Source organism: Lithobates pipiens, unplaced genomic scaffold (genome assembly GCF_037356315.1).
Source record: "Lithobates pipiens isolate NorthernLeopardFrog02 unplaced genomic scaffold, aLitPip1_a1.2 Scaffold_1, whole genome shotgun sequence".
Classification (NCBI taxonomy): Eukaryota; Metazoa; Chordata; class Amphibia; order Anura; family Ranidae; genus Lithobates; species Lithobates pipiens.
In genome coordinates, this window is record NW_027507685.1 from 57337654 (window position 1) to 57354546 (window position 16893).

The 16893-nt window shown below is 41.9% G+C and overlaps 1 pseudogene across 1 annotated transcript in view; it reads left to right on the forward strand.

Moving 5' to 3' along the window:
• LOC143923765 (sodium- and chloride-dependent neutral and basic amino acid transporter B(0+)-like) overlaps nt 1-16893 on the forward strand; it is an 85768-nt pseudogene that overhangs the window by 39613 nt on the left and 29262 nt on the right. The window contains exons 7-8 of the transcript XR_013261781.1: nt 4278-4418; nt 7095-7323. The product of XR_013261781.1 is annotated as a sodium- and chloride-dependent neutral and basic amino acid transporter B(0+)-like (transcript). The remainder of the gene's footprint in view (nt 1-4277; nt 4419-7094; nt 7324-16893) is intronic.

The following is a 16893-nucleotide window of genomic DNA, read 5'->3' on the forward strand; positions in this document are numbered from 1 at the left end:
TTTGCCCACTGACAAAGAAATGATCAGTCTATAATTTTAATGGTAGGCTTATTTTAACAATGAAAGACAGAATAACAACACAAATATCCCCAAAAAATGCATTTCAAAAAAAGTTGTACCATCAAATCTTGGGAGAGAACCACCTTCTTTCCGCCAGGGCATTGAGAATGGGTCATGAATGGATATTCAAGCATGACAATGACCCAAAACACACAGCCAAGGCAACAAAGGACTCGCTCAAGAAGAAGCACATTAAGGTCCTGGAGTGGCCTAGCCAATCTCCAGACCTTAATCCCATAGAAAATATGTGAAGGGAGCTGAAGGTTCGAGTTGTCAGCCTCAAAACCTTAATGATTTGGAGAGGATCTGCAAAGAGGAGTGGGACAAAATCCCCCCTGAGATGTGTGGAAACCTGGTGGCCAACTACAGGAAACGTTTGACCTCTGTGATTGCCAACAAGGGTTTTGCCACCAAGTACTAAGTCATGTTTTGTGAAGGGGTCAAATACTTATTTCACTCATTAAAATGCAAATCAATTTATAACTTTTTTGAAATGCATTTTTTCTGGATATTTTTGTTTTTTTTCTGTCTCTCACTGTTAAAATAAACCTACCACGAAAATTATAGATTGATCATTTCTTTGTTAGTGAACAAACGTACAAAATCAGCAGGGGTTCAAATACTTTTTATCCTCACTGTGGATGTTTTTTTTAGTAAAATAATGACAGTGGTATCATCCACACCCAGAAATAGAAGGGGCAATGTAAATTAAACCGTGTGTATTTAGCATCACTTTAAGCCTATTATTACTGATGATTGGGGAGCTCTGGTTCTGATTCAGCAGGTGGTGTGTTGGACCGCTGCATAGAGACTGCTGCTTCCACCAAGAGAGCACACAGGCTTTGCAGGTTGTATTTGATTTCCTAAGAAAACAAACTGTAAAACTTCTAACACCATTTGTTTTAACCCACCAGAAATGTGGTTTGCTGATTTAAACTAAAAGTTCAGTTAGGTTTAAATGCGCTATATAAATATTACTGCTCTGTAATGCAAACAGAATAGCACATCTGAGAAACATTAGAGAAGGAACTGGCAGCATCTTTACTCAGACCATAAGAAGGCAAAATACATTTTCTTATTCCTATACCCAGTGGACACAGACATTCACAGAGATCTGGTACATAAAGTCCTTCTGTGCCACATCATCAGACAAGAGCATGGCATAAAAATACATTTGTGCTTGTTATACTTGTGCAATAAACATAACAAAATCAGGACAGTGTTTACGATGTACTGACGAAGGTTGTGAATTTTTTGCACCTATCAAAACCATATATTCCATATTGCAATAGGTATAGGAAAGGCACTCCGTGTGAATTGTTTGTTCTGACATAATCCACCCCATCAGATACCAACTAGATACAAACATATCCTCCCTAATGAAATGTCAGGTAGGTTCACCTTCAACTTTTTTTCCTGGTTTACTACAGGAGCATGGAGGTTGTAGCTGATCCTCCAAAATATTCACTGAGCCCTAGGCTCCTGCCTATGTTGCCTTTTGGGTGATCCAGCTCTGGATAGTATCACTGTCCTCTGTACTATGTCTTCAAAACGTTTGGATAAACACTGCAATTTTTTTTTAACACTACAAAATCCATCTTTGTCACTAAGAGCAAAGGTCTCACTGGTAAGCACACAGAAGTTAATTTCAGCACACCGGTTTTTCTATGTAAATTCCTTTTGAGAACTGAAAATAGCCAAAAAGGCTTTTATTACATCACTTTTTGTCACCATAGTATTTTCTCATTGTTATTAACCTGAAAGTATTGATTGCCATGATAAAATAGTATTTATTGTTGAGATTAGAGATGAGCTTGGGAGTGTTGGATACACCCACATAGGTGAGGCCACCAGGTAGCTGTCAATTGTAATGAGCTAATCAGTTGCACCAAGGCCTTCCCCACCCTGCAGCTATATGTATGCAAAGGGTGTTTATACATGCGGCTGTGTGGTGGGAAAAATCTTGACTGCAAATGATTTTTCCCATGACAGGCAGTGTTTTTCTGATAAAACAGAAAATTTACTGACGGAGCACATTTTTTACTGACAACCTGAACTTTTACAGAACTATTAAAAACTAAGACAATCAATATTTAACCACTTGCCAACTGTCTCACACCGATATACGATGGCAGAGGGGCACCGCTGCGCAAATCGCCAAGCCCGTACAGAGGCTCCTTTAAGAGCCATAGCAGGTGAATGCCCGCTGCATAGCGGGGGACAAGATGCAAATGGCTGGCAGGTGCAATCGCCACTGGCCACCTGCAATGGCAGGCACGAGAGCCAGAACGAGGGATTTGTGTGTGTAAACACACAAATCCCTGTTCTGTCAGGGATGGAGAGACAGATTGTCTGTTCCTACCTAGTAGGAACAGCGATCTGTCTCCTCTTCTAGTGAGTCCCATCCCTTTCACAGTTAGAAACACACCTAGGGAACACACTAAACCCCTTGATCGTTCCCTAGTGTTAACCCATTCCCTGCCAGTGACATTTACACAGAAATCAGTGCATTTTTATAGTACTGATCGCTGTATAAGTGTCAGTGGTCCCAAAAAAGTGTCAAAAGTATCTGATCTGTCTACCGCAATGTCACAGTCCCGCTAACAATCTCAGATCACCGCCATTGCTAGTAAAAGAATAAATAAATAATAAAAATGCCATAAACATATCACCAATTTTGTAGACGCTATAACGTTTGCCCAATCCAATCAATATACGCTTATTGCAATTTTTTTTTACCAAATATATGTAGTAGAATACATATTGGCCTAAACTAATGAAGATTTTTTTTCACTTTTTTTGGATATTTATTGTAGCAAAAAATAAAAAATATAGTTTTTTTTTTTTTTTAATTGTCCCTCTTGTTTTGTTTAAAAATAAAAACCGCAGAGATGAGCAAATACCACCAAAAGAAAGCTCTATTTGTGGGAAAAAATTGACATTAATTTTGTTTTGGTACAACGTCGCACGACTGCGCAATTGTCAGTTAAATTGACACAGTGTTGTATCACAAAAAATGGCCTGGTCATTAAGGAGGCAAATCCTTCTGGGGCTGAAGTAATTAAACAGTATAGACACACTATGGAAACCCTGACAAAACCCATAACAAGAAATTTGCCTGGTTTATACCTAAAAAGTCAACACAGCATGACAAAATATCAGTCCCCGATATTTACAAACAGTTGTTAAAAATCAAGATTTTTACAAACTGTCCATAAATTAACTGACGGTTAGCAAACCTGATTACAGGTGACAGCTTCCCAGCAGGCTTGGCATCATCGGTTTGGAAGTGCATCCAAACATTCCAAGCTCATCATTAATCATGATAGTATACATTTTGCCTGAAGATAACCTGTCATTAAAGAAACATGGGAGCTGCTGTTGTTGACCTTTAGTGCTCAAATTGCTAGTAGTGCTACTAGTGATTTAAATACTATATTGCTCGCTATATAATAACATGCAGCTCTTGATAAATGTAGGACTAAATAACATAACATGGAAAAGTCCTTAAGAGGTACCAGCAAAAAAAGAAAGGATATCCCATCACCAGCTTCAGTGTGACAGCAGGAACCACACAACACCACTGTGACCAGGCAATTTCCCTTCCTGGAAAGAGTGGACCCTCAAATTATAGAGTGGTCAAACTCATTTGGTAGCCATCAGATGGATTCCTCAATCCAAAGGAACTGTTACCAAATCAGATGGAAAACTCCAACAGGTGTTAGGGAGCCGGTACCCTAAGGACAACCATGTAGACCTCCAATGGCCAGCGCCAAAGCATACTTCCTCATTCAATGCTAGTATGGGTCACCTCACAAAGGTATCAAAAATACCACAGTGAAATATGTTTTTAAAATCAACAGTATCTTTATTAAAAAATGCACACTCGCATGTATATCAAATAATCAGCGTTTCACATAAACAATCAAAGTGGCCACGGCAGATAGTGCTTACATGAGTTGTCACGCTGTGGTAAAGATGACTGCAAAACTGAAGAACCCTCGTTTTTAGGTATGCTTTGCAAATAGGAACCCCATAACAAACGTATAGTTGGGTTTTCTAAAATTTGACTGCAAGAATGTAAATACACTGTAAAGATATTTTGTTTTGTGATGGTTTTTGTTTCAATATTATAATATTTCCTGCAGTGCTTTGTGGTCTGATGAAGAATAAAATTATAGTAATAAATCAGTGAAGCTGTAACAACTGTTTTTCAGGTGGTGTATTTCACAGCCTTGTTTCCATATGTAGTCCTCATCATACTTCTTATTAGAGGAGTCACACTGGAGGGAGCAAGGGATGGCATTGAATACTTTATTGGACAACAATCTGATATTTCAAAGCTTTCCAATGGAGAAGTAAGTGTTTTGATTGTCTTTCCAGTCCCCCAAAGGAGTTCAATCTAACGTCCCTTCTATATTTATGCACAACCCAGGATCAATTTTCAAAGGAAGTCAGGGGCCAAGCTGTGTGAATGGACATGCAGAGCAGCGGCTCAGCATGAGTGCTCCCATAACAAGCTGCTTGCTGTGGGGGCACCTGGCAGGAGGGAGGGGCCAGGAACACTGGCGTGGGACCCAAGAAGTGGAGGATCAGGGATGTTCTGTGCAAAACCACTGCTCAGAGCAGGTAAGTATAACATCAAAAACAAAACTTTAATATCACTTTAACAGGGAAAGATAACATTGTTTTCAATAATGAACATGCAAAAAAGGAGCTGCATTAGATATATCACTGCACACTAATTCAACCGAAAATTATAAATGTGCTGCAAAAATTCAAAACAATTCAAAATAATTAAAAGCGTGACAATATAATGTAAATAAATTATCAATAATATATGCTATTTGATAATCGAAAAAACATATCATGAACTTGTTAAATCTTGTGACTGAAACACAACAGTGACAATATAATATAAATTGAATTATCAATACCAATTAGTGAAATATATGCTATTAGTAAGTGAAAAAAATATATATCATCAACTTAATAAATCCTGTGACTAAAAGAAAGAAAAGTTCTCACATAATAGTGATCACGTGAATTAATGTGAAAAACTTGTATAAAAAATGTCCTTATAAGAATCAGTGATTGATTCAATGATGGTGTAACACCCAATCCTCTAAAAAAAATGACATGTGAGAACCTCCACCCGAAAACACACTGCCGACCGGGTACCCTGTGACAACGTCCTATTGATGACAAAACGCATAGGGAGGAGGAGCGACGTACTGACATCACCACTACACGCATAGTCCCGGGAAGTCACGGGCTGTAAGCGAGGCCGGCCAACTCATGTTTTATGCTGAATTTATCTTCGTATTTGTAAGTGTCCATTTGTCTTTTATTTATTTATTATTTATTAATTAAAATTTAAAGGGTTTTTTTACGCTATTATTTATTTTCTGGGAAATTTGCCATGGGTTTGAGTCTGTGAACTACCCTTATTGGAGTTGAGGATTCCTGTGTATGTCAGCCACCTACGTAATTGTGGTTGCCCATCTGTGGACCATTCTATTGAGGCTGAGGAGAACCTTGTGTGTCAGATATATCCCGGGCTACGGTTATAGCCATCTGCTCAGTGTGGCCCCCTGTAGTAAGGGACCACCTCGTTCTGGTACGCGGCAGTCTGTATTTCGTGGTGGAGGTTCTCACATGTCATTTTGTGTGGAGGATTGGGTGCTACAACATCATTGAACCAATCACTGATTCTTATAAGGATATTTTTTTATACAAGTTTTTCACATTAATTCACGTGATCACTATTATGTGAGGACTTTTCTTTCTTTTAGTCACAGGATTTAATAAGTTCATGATATATATATTTTTTTGCTTACTAATAGCATATATTTCACTAATTGGTATTGATAATTCAATTTATATTATATTGTCACTGTTGTGTTTCAGTCAAAAGATTTAACAAGTTCACGATATGTTTTTTAGATTATCAAATAGCATATATTATTGATAATTTATTTACATTATATTGTCACGGTTTTAATTATTTAGAATTATTTTTAATTTTTGCAGCACATTTATAATTTTTGGTTGAATTAGTGTGCAGTGATATATCTAGCGCAGCTCCTTTTTTGTATATTTGTGTTGGTGTCATATAACATCTTGAGCCGCAGCTTGTAAATTTTTCAAATAGCGCAGTATATTTTTATAGCTTTAAATAATAAACACCTTTCATTAAATAAATGAGGGCCCAGTTGCTGTTTGTCTGTCATACTGATGATTTTGCTTCCATACGTTCTGAGTTTTTGACCTGGAAAAGTATAACAAAAGATAGTTTTTTTTTCATTCGGTGCATGCGTTTTCTGGGTCTACAATTCAGTAATATAAAAGTTAGCCAAATGCCATGTACACACGACCGGACTTTCCGGCAGAAAAGGTCCGACGGTCTTCCCGACGGAGTTCCGACCAAACAGACTTGCTCACACATGAACAGACTTTGGTTTTGAATGTGATGATGTATGACAGGACTAGAAAAAGAAGTTCAATAGCAAGAAGCTAATAGCTGCCCTTGCAACGTATTTGACCGTTGGACCAACATACAGACGAACGGTTTTCCAGATAGAAATTGATTCCTTCGGACAGATTTGAAATATGTTCTATTTCTAGGTCCATCTGAATTTTTGAATAAAAAAGTCAGATGAAGCCCACACATGATCATAATATCAGGTCGTGTGTACGTGGCAATAGGCATGCAAATAGCACTTTCAAAAAAAGATCAGCAGCTGCGACCCTATATTTTTCCCACGATAGGTATAAAAAATATTAAAGTTTCTCTTTAAATCATTATGATTGCTAGTAGTAGGGTTGGCAGAAGCACATAAACTTCAGCATATCAAGAAACATGTAGGGATAGCACTGGCATCACTGACCAAATATCACTGATCTCCTCCCACTCTATGAAAAAGAAAAAGTTTAGAGACAATTTGAGTGATTTCGATAATTATCCTTTAAAATCAATACTGTTAGTTACTGTTACTGTTTAAGTGCTTTAAACGTTTGCTTTTCCTTTCTAGGTATGGAGAGATGCCGCTACCCAACTATTTTATTCTCTTAGCACAGCTTGGGGCGGATTGATTGCTCTTTCCTCCTATAACAAATTCCAAAACAACTGTTACTGGGACTCCATAGTGGTTTCTATTATAAACTGCCTGACCAGCATCCTTGCAGGATTTGCTATCTTCTCCATCCTTGGTCACATGGCCCTAGTGTCAGGCAAGAAAGTTCCTGATGTTGTAGATGAAGGTAATTCACTTTTACTTTAATTTCTAAAACTGAGTTTTTATCAGCAGTAAATGGATTTTCATGCAGCAGTCCCACCTTTTTTTTGGGATGGTATTTTTCTGGCAAGTGGTATATGGAAAAAAAAAACATACACATGTTCTCAGTAATGTTTTGCCCTGCAGTTCTTTTTTAATCACTTCAGCTATCAAACCCCTCATGGCCCAGAATAATTTTTTCTTGTAATAAGTGATAATGAGTCTTAAAGCTCAGTTGTAATTTTATTTATTTTTAATTTTATTTTACTAGATCCCCCCACCTCCCACAGCCTTACCTTCAAAAATAGCTGCACATGTGCACTAGGGTTGGGTCGAACGGGCCCCTGTTCAGTTCGCACCAAAACTTTCGAACACCCCAAAAGTTCGGACCCGAACAATGAACCCCATTAAAGTCAATGGGACCCGAACATCAAAAGTGCCCATTTTGAAGGCTTATATGCAAGTTTGTGAAAAGGGTCATTTTTAAATGAGCAGTGATTTATTGATTTTTAAAGTGAAAGTATAAAATTAAAATTCCTTCCAATATAGTGCCTAGGTGTCCCCTTAGTCTACATGTAAAGTGGCAGATCTGTACCACCTCTAGAAGATGCTGCAGCAATAATTGCATTTATGAAACCAAAAAAATAAAATTTTCCCTGCAAGCTGCCTTTATTTTGATCAGCAACAGCTGGGGAGCCAGTGTGTATGATGAGGCCACAATGTAGTGCAATGGGAACAAGAGTAGAGATTTTTTGGATACATTCTGGTGTCACTTTGTATAGAAGTAATGGGTGCATACAAATTGGTCTTTGGGTGTCGGTGGCGCATTCCCACCATAACCCTATAGAGTTACTCTTGAAGAAAGCAAGAGTTGCCCTTGCTGTAAAATATTGCAATGATAGGCACCTGTCAAACAGGTGCAGAAAAATTGGTCTTTGGGTTTCAGTGGTGCCTTCCCCCCCCCGTAACCCTATAGAGATGCTCTTGATGAAGGCAATGATTGGCCTTGCTGTAAAAAATTGCAATGATATACATCTGTCAAACAAGTGCAGATAAATTGCTCTTTGGGTGTCAGCGGCGCCTTCCCACCGTAACCTTATAGAGGTGCTCTTGATGAAGGCAAAAAAAATTGCAATGATTTTCAATGATTTTCACCTGTCAAACAGGTGCTGAAAAATTGGTCTTTGGGTGTTAAGTGTGCCCATGAACCCTAAACCAAAAACATTCTTCCAGATGAAATGATTGAACACTCTCAAAGCTAGACAGCCTTGAAGTCCTGCAGAGATTTCACATCCCAAAAAGACCTAATCAGTGACATCGGCATTAGGGGCTTCATAGCTCGTAATTCAGGACTGATTCATTTTTATAAAAGTCAAACTGTCCACGGAGTTTGTGGACAGACGAGTTCTATGATCAGCAACAAAACCTCCTGCAGCACTGAATGCTCATTCTGAAAGCACGATGGATGCAGGGCAGCCCAACAACTCAATAGCATACTGGGCAAATTCTGGCCAGTGGTATATTCTCATGATGCAGTAAGTCAGTGGATTGTCAGCTGGAAAGTTCTCCATCTCTGTTTTGGCCTCGAGGTAATCATCCATCATATGATGCAGACAATGCTGATGGGATGTGGAAGCTGACAGCCCTGGGTGGCAAGGACTAAAAGAATTCTGAAATGCCTTCTCCAACGCATACAAATTGGTCTTTGGGTGTCGGTGGCGCATTCCCACCATAACCCTATAGAGTTACTCTTGAAGAAAGCAAGAGTTGCCCTTGCTGTAAAATATTGCAATGATAGGCACCTGTCAAACAGGTGCAGAAAAATTGGTCTTTGGGTTTCAGTGGTGCCTTCCCCCCGTAACCCTATAGAGATGCTCTTGATGAAGGCAATGATTGGCCTTGCTGTAAAAAATTGCAATGATATGCATCTGTCAAACAAGTGCAGATAAATTGCTCTTTGGGTGTCAGGGGCGCCTTCCCACCGTAACCCTATAGAGGTGCTCTTGATGAAGGCAAAAAAAATTGCAATGATTTTCAATGATTTTCACCTGTCAAACAGGTGCTGAAAAATTGGTCTTTGGGTGTTAAGTGTGCCCATGAACCCTAAACCAAAAACATTCTTCCAGATGAAATGATTGAACACCCTCAAAGCTAGACAGCCTTGAAGTCCTGCAGAGATTTCACATCCCAAAAAGACCTAATCAGTGACATCGGCATTAGGGGCTTCATAGCTCGTAATTCAGGACTGATTCATTTTTATAAAAGTCAAACTGTCCACGGAGTTTGTGGACAGACGAGTTCTATGATCAGCAACAAAACCTCCTGCAGCACTGAATGCTCATTCTGAAAGCACGATGGATGCAGGGCAGCCCAACAACTCAATAGCATACTGGGCAAATTCTGGCCAGTGGTATATTCTCATGATGCAGTAAGTCAGTGGATTGTCAGCTGGAAAGTTCTCCATCTCTGTTTTGGCCTCGAGGTAATCATCCATCATATGATGCAGATGCTGCTGATAGGATGTGGAAGCTGACAGCCCTGGGTGGCAAGGACTAAAAGAATTCTGAAATGCCTTCTCCAACGCTCCTCTCTTGACCAACAAAAGACTTAAATGACTCTACATTTTCCACGACACTGTAACCTACTGGAGTCAGGAAAAACGTGCAATAAAATCCTCTTTAACATGTCCTCAAAAGATTTCATCTTCTGCACTCTCTGTGGGGACAGGATGAGTTCTGAGACCTTTCCCTTATAACGGTGAGGGTTGCCAACCAGTAATCATCCTTATACTTTATGCCACGTATTATTGGGTCCTTTTGTAGGCTTTGAAACACAAGGTTACCCATGTGCCTCAAATTTGCCAAGGCTTGAGAAGCAGACTCCTCGTGATCACTCAGGATGACAGCATCTGGAACTTCCTCCTCCCAGCCACGTACTACTTTCAAGGGCCCTGGGGTTGGAAAGCCATCGCTTACAGATTGATACATATCTTCCTCTTTTTCAAAGCCTATGAAAGTGCCAGGATATTCCTCCCCTCTCTCCTCTTGTGTGTTCTGTGACATAGGAATGATGGTGTCTGAATAAAGTGGGCCTTGAGAGGAAAGGAAGTCCTCCTCTTCCTCCTGCTGCTCTGCCTCCAGTGCCCTGTCCTTAATGCCACACAGAGTCTGCTTCAGCAGGAACACAACTGTCACTGATGCATGCACTATCACGGCTCACCATCCTTGTGGCCTCCTCAAATGGTGACAATACAGTGTATGCATATTTAATGATCAGCCATTGACGTGGGGAAAAAAGCTGAGGCAGCCGTTGTTGTGCCATTGGTGGCCCTCTGCTGCATGTATAGCCACTGCAGGAGTGACAAAGTCGAGTTGCACCTGGTGGGCATGTCATAAATCAGGCGGTTTATGGGCAGGTGGATTTCCCGCTGAATTTCAGCCAGCCGAGCACTGGCTGTGTATGATCACCTGAAATGGCTACAGACTCTTCTGGCCAGCTTTAGCACATCTTGCAACCCTGGCTCCAGCTGGCATGATATAAACCATCTCTGGGCCTGTCCCTGCAGAGCTGCAAGAATCTCTGCTCCGGTGTGGTTCCTTTCCCCTAAACACACCCCCTGAAGCATTGCATGGCACCTTTTAGCCTGACTCTGGGAATAGGTCTTTGAACGCTTAGGGGGTACCTGAAGTTCATAGGACAATTCTGCAGAGGAGGGCATGGAGTTGGCAGAGGAGGAGGAGGAAGGAGTAGAGCTCACAGGCCTGGCATCAGCACCACCAGCTGTATGGAGATGTGGAGGCAAAACAAGCTGCAGCACCTAGCCCTGTCCTGCATCCTTTTGAGTTGCAAGCAGCATTACCCAGTGTGCTGTGAACAAAATATATCATCCCTGCCCATACTTGCTGGACCACGTGTTAACAGTAAGGTGGACTTTATGGCTCACTGCCTTGCCCAACAATGCCAGAACATTCCCTTCCACGTGATGGTAGAGAGATGGAACGACCTTACGTAAAAAGTAGTAGCAACTGGGAACCTGCCATTGTGGTACAGGACATTGTGCAAATTCACGGAAGGGGGCAGAATCCACCAGGCTGAAAGGCAGAAATTGGAGAGCCAACAGCTTTGACAAGCTTGCATTTAGATGCTGGGCATGTGGTTGGCAGGGACTGTATTTTTTTCTGCTGCAGCAGATGGGGTAGATAAATTTGCCGGCTACAGTCTACAGCTGGTGGTGTGCTGCTGGTAGATGTGCTGCTAGGATCTGGGATACCCTGTGCTATACCATAATCCCTGTCAGTGGAGGCTGCTGAGAAGTAATGACTCAGTATAGCAGGGGCAGACTGAAGTGGGTAAGGAGGAGGAGGAGGAGGGGCAGATTTGTGCCCCTTTTGTGTGCCTTTTAGGTGCTCTTGCCAACAGGCTGAGTGGTTGGACATTAATTTACCTTGTTAAGCATGTGGTACCCAAATGGCTGGTGTTTTTGCCACGTTTGATGTGCCTGAGACACAGTTTGCAGCTAGCAACAGTGCGATCGGCTGCAGATGTGCTGAAAAAGGCCCAGACAGCTGAGCTTTGGGGAGTTGGCCGGGAGATAACAGCTGCAGAATGTGATGAATAGGGTGGCTGCTCTCTACTCTTTCTTGATGTGGGCCTCCTTGGGGTTGTGACCCCTCACCTTCAGTTTCCTCCTCTGCTCTATCTGGCACCCAATTTGCATCAGTGACCTCATCATCATCATCATCATCATCTCCATCTCCTCCATCATTATTTCCACTGGAGACAACATGGCAATACGCTGCGGCTGGGGGCACATGAATGTCAATTTGTCTACCAGTGTTCTTCCCTCTCTCTAGGCTCATGTTATATCATCCTCAACCTCAGAACCAACATCTGAATCCGGTAATGGCTGGGCATCATCAAGAAGCAAGTGGCTGATGCTGTGGTCAAATAACTCAGCTGACTCCTCCAAGGCTGATGTTGGGGCTATGGCAGGAATAGATATGGACAAGGAGGCAGGTTTATCCACTCTAGCAACTGCAGGGGACTGCACACTTGTCTCTGCTTGCGTGACAGACACCTATTCTGCATGCTGTGGCTGGATAGCATGGGCAAAAACACTAAATAGAGGAAATGATGCCCTGCCTGAGGACTGACCACCACGTCCACCTTTTCCTGTGGACACATTTGTTGCTGGTTACAGTGCCAACATTATTAGGAGGAAGGGGGCAGTGCTTATAACCAAATGTAAAGCATAAGTGGAAATCTGTACATAGATGCACTTTAATCAATGGAAAGTGGTATTTGGTGCACTTTAATTTGAGTACTCACACTATACAGACACACTCCACGGATACACTGTAATATACTGCAATATAATGCGCCAAACGTACAGTGACTTAGAACTATATGGCATTAAACTTGCAGTAATGCACACACATGTAAATGGCGATAAACTTGCAGTAATGCACACAGAAGTAAATGGCGTTAAACTTACAGTAATGCACAAAACTATATGGCATTAACCTGGTAGTAACGCACACAGAACTATATGGCGTTGAACTGGCAGTAACACACACAGAACTATATGGCATTAAACTGGCAGCAGCACACACAAAACTATATGGCGTTAAACTGACAGTAACGCACATAGGACTATATGCTGTTAAACTGGCAGCAACTCACACAAAATTATATGGTGTTAAATTGGCAGTAATGCACACATAAGTAAATGGCATTGAACTGGCAGTAACACAATCAAATAGAGGGTGTTCAACCTTCACTACACTGATGCTATCTGAACTGTCCCTACTCTAGCTATACACTAAGATTACTGACACGGTATCACTACACTACCTCCATACTGGGGCCTCCCATACTGGGGCCTTTTCTTGCGCAGAGACAGTAAAAGTTGATGTGGAGGGGGCTCATGCGCCTCTAGACATTGGCGGAGGTGTGAGGCATCAGCTCTGTCCCCCACTGAATCTCTGGGACTCCCGCACACCACTACACAGATTTGTCAGCCACGAGAGTCATCTCCCTACACTCCCGCGGTAATAGTACATCCCATGGGCAAGATAGGAGACCAACGGCAAGGCTATCCCTTCCCTCCAGGCCGCAATCTTCCCACACCATGGACAGCTTTCTGTTTAGGCCTGCATCCACGGCCTCAAGTAATCAAACCAATGCGCCGGACCCACCAGAACATCGTGCAGCTGAGGCAAGTACTTTTACTGCTCTCCCCCCCACACAATCCCAGGGCTCATTCACCCCCTAACAGCTGAAATGCTGGATGACAAACTACACGCTTTGCTCCAAGCACTCACCCGCAATATGGCTCAAGAAGTGGGGAAGCTAGCCAAAGAGGTAAAATGACATAACTAGGGGAACACGCAGACACCGTAAAAACTAAATTTGATGAACTTGTTTAATATGTTCAGGTCTTAGAAGAAGGCGGAGCAGCTCCAAGCTCAGCAAGAAGATTTGGTAAATAGGGAGCGCAGACAGAACCTGTGGATCAGAGGTATCCCAGAAACAGTGGGTGATCCGGATATTCGCCCCAATTTGTTAAACCTCTTCAATGTGGTGGCCCCCAATATATCCCCGATATTGACTGGCGACTGAACAGAGCCCACAGATCACTGGCCCCAAACCTCCAGCAGGGGCAAACCCACAAGACATAATTGTACGTTTTCATTACTATGACAGTAAGGAGGCCCTGTCCATGGCAGCCTGTAATAACTAAAGGCTTGATTTCAAGGGGTCAAAGATCCAGATTTTCAATGACCTTTCACCCACTACTCTAGCAAAGAGTAGGGAGCATCTACGCCCACTCACGCTCCATCTCCAGGCTCATGAAGTTGCATATCGATGGGGCTTTCCCTTTCCCCTCTCTGCCTCATGAGATGGCACACAATACATCCTGCGGGACCTTCATGAAAGCGATGCCTTCTTACGCAACCTGGATCTCCCTCCTCTTCCTGAAGAAGACATTGCTCCACTCCCTGCTACACCTAAACCACCAACAGCTCCAAGCCACATCTGGACGCCTGTGATGCAAAAATACTGCAAGACCTCCTTCACCCCTCAGAGGCACCCCCTGTCCAGATTTTCAACCTGAAGACCATAAGTTTATAATCTGGTTTTGCCTCCTGAGGTCACCTGGCCCTCTGACATTCTTTTCTCCACAATGGAGGCTTTTTTATCTGCCCTATTCCCATGGGGTATGCTGTTTGCTGTTTTTGTAACTCCCTGGTAATGAACTTCTTTATTTTAGTTTTTTTGATGTTGCTTCTTCTGTTCTTGTTTGTTCATTAACATTTACTGTTCCAGTACATCCAATTCCGGAGGATAGTGGGGGACACCCGCCTCCTCCCCATCTTTGGAGATCCCATGCATCTCTTCTTGGTTCGAGGCTTCGGCCTTGGCTTCCTGGCCGATGTCCATCCTCCAGGTTTCTTTTTCCCAATTGTTGTTTATTTATTTATTGATGTCCTTTTTCTGACCTGTTGTCACTATTTCATGTGAATGTAATGTATGTATGTTTCAGTTTAACAGTTTCTTTGAATTGCCCTCCCTCTCCCATTGTTCCACACACCATGGAACTCCCTACCTATTATGTTCAATGCTATATTTCAATTCCTCTTTCAATGTATTCAATTAACATGGTTCTTTGCATGCAATGTTAAAGGTTTAAACTCCGTTCCAAAGCGATGGTTGGCTTTGAAGCAGTTTAACTCTTCAGGGGCTGATATGATAATGGTGCAGGAGACCCATTTCCGCCCTGAGGGGTCCTTTAAATTTGCCAGTAAATATTTCCCAACTGCGTTTACAGCTTCTGATCCTTCTGGGAAAGCAGGAGTGGCGATCTTAATAAAAAGCTCCTGTCCATTGAGAATCAAATCCTCTTATTTGGACCCCCAGGGCATATTTACTATCTTGAACTGTTCTTTCCTCACTCACTCCCTAACTTTGGTGAATGTCTATGCTCCCAACTCTGGTCAAATTCAATTTCTCTCTGCTATGTTTGAAGAACTAGACAAAGTTTCTCAACCCTTTACTGTTATAGAAGGTAAGTTTAACATGACCATGTTCCCTGGTAAAGATAGACACTTACGTTTCCCCAACACAACAGCCTCCACAGTCTATTGCCTCTCAACATCTTTCCGCAAACTCATTAGGACACATAATCTCTTTGATGTTTGGAGAATTAAACACCCCACACAAAAACAGTACACATTCTATTCCAATGCCCATAAGCTTTATCCCAGGCAAGACCACTTTTTTTTCTCTTCTCCTCTGCTGACATCCACGGTCTTCTCGGAGATCGACCCCATAACTTGGTCTGACCACTCTTTTGTACATTTGGAGATTGCCCTATCCTATGCTTCACCTAGAACATGCCACTGGTGGCTCAACTAATCTCTGTTCTGTAACCCAGGGGCTAGAGAAAGCCTATCTAATACTCCATCTGAATTTTTGCAACTTAATGAAAACACGGTTCCTTAGTCCTCAACCTTGTGGGAAGCCCACAAAACTGTCTTATATGGCCAATGTATTTGGACACAGACAATGTATTTAGACACAGACATGAAAAAAAATGATAAGTCTCTTTTTTGGTCCAAGCAGAAGTTTTATGAATACTCAAACAAACCCCACAGAATGCTAGTGAATAAATGAAAACCTTGCCCCTTCCACTCATCTCTGGACTTTCTTATGCAAGATAACAGTACACCTACCTATTGCCCCCTTACTATGTCTAAAGTCTTTGGAGAATTTTACCATAAAGGATACAATTGTCTAAATACAGATCCCAATCACCTCTTTACGCAAGAAAAATTTGACTCCTTTTTCGAATCCCTACATATGCCCAAAATTTCCTCAACCCATCTTGCCTCTGCCTCTCTGAATTCCACGATCACGCCTGAAGAGTTAGCAGAAGTAGTCAAGAACCTTCCAACCCATAAATCCCCAGGCCCGGATGGTTTACCTTATTCATATTATAAAACATTTCTACAGATCCCAAGCACACATTTAATATCCCTCTTTACCTCCTTACTGAAGGGAACAACCCCCATCCTCATTTTCTCCACGCCCATATCTCAGTGATCCCCAAACCCGGTAAAAACTCCTCTCTCCCTGATAATTATAGACCCATAGCCCTTCTCAACTCTGATTAAAAAATCTTTACCAAAATATTAGCCAACAGACTTTCCCTTATAATGCCTAAGCTTATACACGAGGATCAAGTGGGATTTGTCCCCGCTCCCCCACTCGACATGCAGGCGACAACACAACACATACCATTGACCTCATTGACCTGCACAATAGGACGACACGTCCAGCCCTAATCCTGAGCCTAGATACACAAAAGGCCTTTGACCAACTTAGCTGGCCTTTTATGTTTGCTACTCTCACCAAATATGGTTTTAAAGGCCCTTTAATGGCAATGTTACACGCCTTATATTCCCAAGCCACTTCCCAGGTCAAGCTATCCCCACTGCTATTTATCCCATGTCTGGAATCTTTGGCTGAAGCTGTTCGCAACCACCCTGATATC